The sequence below is a fragment of the Bicyclus anynana genome, chromosome 3 (genome assembly GCF_947172395.1).
Source record: "Bicyclus anynana chromosome 3, ilBicAnyn1.1, whole genome shotgun sequence".
Classification (NCBI taxonomy): Eukaryota; Metazoa; Arthropoda; class Insecta; order Lepidoptera; family Nymphalidae; genus Bicyclus; species Bicyclus anynana.
Window position 1 is genome coordinate 9,250,097 of NC_069085.1, and position 6,125 is coordinate 9,256,221.

Consider the following 6,125-nt stretch of genomic DNA (forward strand, 5'->3'; position numbering starts at 1 on the left):
CGTGATTTGATATGAAAATTTGAGTTTTTAAATATATTTTTGACGATACGAGCAAAAACGCCTGTCGGCCATGATGGTCTATATTTCAACTGTTTCATGACAAATCTCTTACAAACGGATCGTTTGACAAAAATATTAGTTAACAAATTAGTTTGTCGTTTAGTACATCACGTTATTACGTGATTATCACTTTATCACGTTATGACGTCACAAAATGGACGACAGCGTTTTTGACGTTTGAAAAATTGTAAAAAATACATAACTATTAAATTAAGTTTTATAAGAAATCTTTAACTTTTATTATTATGTCCGAAATATATATTCCGATGTACGAGTATTTCGGACCTTTATTCCATTTACTATGCGAAATTAATATTGTTTATATTAAATTTGATATGAGTCAACTACCCTATCAATAAGGTTTAATAGTAAGTACCTTATAGTTAAACCAAAAACACTATGACCCACTTGGAGAAAAGCCTAAAAGACGTCACAATTCAGGACACTTTCGCTAGGAACACGTGTCGTGCGACCCGAAACCTGAGGTATAATTCATTTCACCACCACCATTCCTTCAAACTGAAACATAGTGGTGTTGCTTTTAGGAAAACCTTAGTTTTCTAGACAAGCTCCTCAAAATTCTTGTCTGAAAATATCTGGATCCCTGAAACCTGCTTCCAAAACCACTACGGTCTGAGAAAGTTCCAACCTAAAAGTAAATGTCTGCTGCAGGCTAATTTATTTATATTTTATTTATATATACTTTATTGCACAAAAGAAAAACAAAGCAAAAAGCAAACGAAAAAAAATAACAAAGAAAATAGAAGAAAACATAGTAAACAAACCAAGTAGGTGCGGCCTTTGCTTAAAGCAATTTTATTATAAATATTATATTTTAAAAATTTATTTTTTTACTTAAAGACATTTCTATAATATCAACAACCATCATTTGGTTTGACACGATCTCTTATATTTATACTTTTTTAACAGTAACTGTAAAAAGAAGAGTCTTATCTTATCTTATCTTACAGGAAATACAATCACAATCTTTATATTTAATAAAACTTATTATAAACTAAATAGTTCCTGCTAGTAGTTAGCAGATGTAGAGCATGTAGGAAACATAAATAAACTATTTAACATACTGTTTAGTAAATACAGTGACATATTAGGAACCCGTTCTTTAACTATTTATTTAAAAAAAACTCTTGAGGAAATATCAATGCTACTGTTTAAGTTAGGCTTGAGCGATTTCAGTTACAAGTTTTCTTATGTTGTATAAACGTTATAATCTACCGTTTATATAAAAAAATGAGTTCGTTTTAATTACGAAATCATAAAATGGGGTAAATGATGTTCCCTATTTAAAATTAAAAGAATGAGTGCGAATTTAATGTGAAAGTACAGGAATAATCGCTGTAACCTAAGTGGTTGCTTACCAAAATTCACTATTCCATACTGTACCTATGCTAGGCTTTAGACTACACTGAGTATGTAAATGTATATAATCAATATGTACTGGGCGGGGCACATAGTTCGAAGAGCCTATGGTGGACTGACGGCATCAAGCTAGTCGTTGGATCCAGGCGGCTCAGGATCGAGATGTTTGGAAGTCCCTACAAAAGGTCTATGTCCTGCAGTGAACGTCCATCGGCTGATATGATGATGATGACCCACATAATTTTCAGTTAGCTAGACCTATATGTCTATACATTACTTATACATTCAAAGCTAAATCTGCTTCCGATAATTTTACTAATATTATTATTAATATTTATTTACGAGTGTATAAACGTTAACCTTACCTTAACATTAACCCAAATTAAATACTCAAAATCAACTAAATTACCTAAGCTAAATTTTATTCTTGAAAATATTTTCATAATCTTAACCTGTAAAAAATTCTTAAACAATAAACTAATAAATTGAACACAGCTAATTAGAACATTAGTGTCGTCATTTGATTTATCATCTCATCAAAGTAAGTTTTTCCTACTGGAAAAGAACGCAGTGAAAGTAACCGACCGACACGCTCGTCTATGGAAATAGGATTACTGTAAAGAACATTTCAAACTGAATAATAAGTGATTACTTTCTAATTTTCACTTTAGAGAAAAATTGGAGAGCTGAAAAATATTTGGTTCAGACAAAACTTAGTACGAGTAGATGTTTGTAAGTTTTAATTGTATTGTGAAAAGGCACAAGAACTGTACGACGATTCGCTATTACCTCCCATACAGTTATTGAAAAGTGCTTATGGTATTTTAGAATTAAAATAAGTTGCTGACGTCTGCTAGTAAAAAAAATCGTTTTTGGTAATATGTATCTTTAAAATTATTTGTACACCATCCTAGCTACTTTTCTTAGATTTTGACATCGGGGGCTGCCCTTAAGATTGTGGTCAGTATATATATGTAACATGGCAATTTGTCCTTTATAGCTTACACAAAATATATTAAATTACGACCATATGTTTTGTGCAACGACCAAAATTTAATCCAGACAACATAGACAATTGTCGAGGGAAAAATAAACCGCATAATCATATAAATTGTGTTAATTTTCCTGATTTTCAGCGGAGGCCACTGCGGTTTGTGTACTGAAATTAGGATGCAGGTGAAACGTGGGCCAACTAGTTGATTAGGTAATGAGAGAATATGTGTCATATTTCCACAGCAACGTGAACTACGGGAGTAAAATTCTTGGGGCGCGGCTTATAAGATACTTTACAGTATTTCACAAATCCCGCTGGGACTTACACACTTAAACAAAAACTTTCGCCTTTATAATATTAGTGTGATATAGTGAAGAAAAATTTAATTACAAGTCAAAGTACGTAAAAGGCGGGTCAGTACATATCAAGTTAGTAATATGTAGCGCGGGGAGAGAGAGCGCTGGACGTGTGCGAAGATAGAAATGAAATTGATGAACTTTTCTCGCAGCAATAATGGCTTTGGCACGTACCAACATAATTCCCAACAAAACTTCCTCACGGCCCGCCCAAACGTGCAGGGTTGTGCATGATTCATTTATAATGCATTTATTTCGACGTGAAGATGTCTGTACCTAACTTCTTTTATTAGAGTAGTAGACACCCGTCGGATTCACCAGTTCCCGTTCAATAAAAATATACTTATGATACTCACAAATAACGCGGCTTTATAGTGGTAAAATAATTTTCAGAATCGGTTCTAGATATACTATATATACTCCTACTTCAACCTCTTTACTTTTACCTCTTCATAATATTATCACAGAAGTATCCACGTCTTACATTTTAAAGAATAGCACCTCAAGCCATGAATTACAAATTACATGGCTAACTATGTATTTAACTCGTATTTTAAATTATTCTGTTAGTTTGTAAATAACTAGAAATTTCTTTATAACTTATTGCAGTCTGCAAGATTTCATATGCTCATTGCTCAGTAATATTATACGAGGATACGCCATATCATGTTATACTTTCTGTTTTCTAACGGTATCATAATAAAGTAGCAAATGGAAAGTTTGCAACATAACCAAACCTGCTCTCAATGTTCAAGGAAACTATACATATAACAAACAGTAAGTATAAGTATTAAGTACCTACAGTGATTAATAAATTCCGCGGTAAATTTAATGTGCACAAATAATAAACTAGCAGATGCCCGCAAATTCACCCGCGTGGATCCCTTCTATAAAAACGGAAAATCACGTCGTGCATTGTTTAAGTAGGTAAAATATCACAAAGGCATTAGGCACTGATTTCGATGAAAAGAATGAAGACTTATTTCAATATTTCCACATTTATCTCGTCGTAACTGATATTATTTGAAACAATTTACACAAGATATAAGTCGGTATTATGGCTTGAGACCTGATGGATTGACGCTGGTTCCCTGGGAAATGTTGTTACGTATTTGTATCTTTTGCCGTGGAGACCCTTCCGAGAGTCGCAGTGCCAAAAAATTTCATCGAATAATTTCACCGGGGCAAAATGAGCCAGCCCTTTTGTCACCAGTCGAGGTCTCAACTGGTCACGGGGTTGGCTCATTTTTTGCGCAAAGGATCAGACTGGCTGGCCATCGAGGAAATTCAGTCAGTATTCTTGCCACAATTTCGCGTGGGCATGATTTGTATTGTTATCTATTAGGATAAGTTAGCATAATTATGTTCCCTATTGTACCTAGTCTTTCTCAATAAAATAAAAATAACAATATACCTAAAAAAATACACAAAACTTTGATAACCTTCCTCAATAATCACTCTATCTTTGCATGAACCGTTCAGTAGTTTTCAAGTTCAAACAGATAGAAGACGCGGTGAAGGACTTTGTAATGTGTTTAAATAATTGAAAGTACAAAATAGCAGCTATAAGCGACATGTGAAAGCTGTTAATGGATTAAGTCTCAGTATACCTAATCATATTAATGCTCGGACGGTGACACTGAAACCACAGTTCTAAATTTCAAAAAAGCCTGCAGTTTTCTTGCTTTTTCCTGAATTCACTAAATCTAAAAATCTTGTACGTCTAATATTTTTCATAATTCTTTTCCAGGCAGCCCTGCGTCAAAGGACAACGGTCGATGGCGCGGCGGCTGAAGAAGGGAGCGTATATCCAATATAAGAAGAGAACAAAATAGGTTTATGTCGGATACTTTGACCATTCGCCCGTAAAGTAACTTCGCTCTACGACTGACGCCCGCAGCCTCATATGTTATATTATATCCTTATCCTATCTATACGATAAAATATTACATCTCCGATGTTCTTCCGGGGATAAAATCCTGTTAGGTATTACATTATTATGTTATTTTTGAGGAAAGTAAGGTAAGGATTTATGTCATTTTGACGAAGGTAAGGTTGCGGTACCAAGGTGCTGGAATAGCGACCCCGCACCGGGAAGCGCAGTGTTGGTCGACACCCCACTAGGTGGACTGAGACATCAAGCGGGTTGCAGGGAGCCGCTGAATGCTGGCAGCTCAAGACCGTGTTGTTTGGATGTCCATTTAGGAGGCCTAGGTATGTCCAGGACGTCCATCGGCTGTTAATGATGTTGATGAAGAGAAGGATGTGTAAATAACTTAATTTACCTTTTTTTAGTTTATGATCAGCTACGTTTTACTTTGCATAGACGCAGGGAGCCACGAGCAGCCCATGGTGAAAAGAGATTGCCTAGAAGACACCCATGTTTTAGGTGGTAGGGAAAAGGGAAGTTGGAAAGGGCATTCCATAACTTCGCAGTGCGAATTAGGAACGATGAGCAGAAACGCTTCGTACAAGTCCAAGAAACATCAACCACGTATAGATGCAGAACTCTACTATGCCTGCGTTCTATGGTAAAAAGGGTTAGTATGATAATGTTGAACTGTTTTCGATCACTACTAAGATGTTAATAGATAACCGTAGCACGGTGGTGTGACTCCACCAACATCCTTACTGCGGACTGAGAATTTATACTGAAAATCTCTTGGAAAAAAGAAAACCTAGTACTTCACAGTTCGACTCAGGACTCTAACCCCTGGACCTCGTGATCCGAAGCCATATAGTCTAACTGGTGTAACGGGGCAGTTTTATAACCATTATAGTAATCTATTTTGAGACATGTTCTATGAATTATTCAATGTTGACGGACGTCTGAACAGAGCAGGTAGTTACGCGTTACTAACAGCTAATGCACCAGACGCCATTGCGCATTCTGTTGTCCTCAGGAGACCTGACACCTACGGTACCTACGTACGTTCATATCGGAAATAATTATTATACACCTATAAATGGAATTCCTCGTCTAACAGACCCATCAACAGTAAATAACAGTAAAGAATTCACTGTATATGAAACTTTTTAAAACTGCACATCGCATCACGAATAAACTCTTTAAAAAACTTTGTATAAATAAACATTAATTTTTTTTTTCAAACAATCAACAAATAATCAATCAACAGAAATGAGGTTGTAGGAAACTAATATTTATAAACGAAATATACGGCTACACATTGTGATCACGAATAAATTCCTTGCGAGAAATACCTATTTACTTTCTCCTATTTAGTTATTTACGGTATTTAGTCATAGGTATTAATAATAACAGTTTAAAGCATTGTAAAAAATCACCTTAAATCAGATAGTTATATGTAGCAGGA

At 35.0% G+C, this 6,125-nt stretch overlaps 1 long non-coding RNA gene across 1 annotated transcript; it reads left to right on the forward strand.

Moving 5' to 3' along the window:
- The first annotated feature begins 4,546 nt into the window (after positions 1–4,546).
- Positions 4,547–5,842, forward strand: LOC128199888 (uncharacterized). The gene is made up of 3 exons (XR_008252410.1): positions 4,547–5,004; positions 5,086–5,330; positions 5,694–5,842. It is a non-coding gene; the product is annotated as an uncharacterized LOC128199888 (long non-coding RNA).
- Positions 5,843–6,125: the final 283 nt, after the last annotated feature.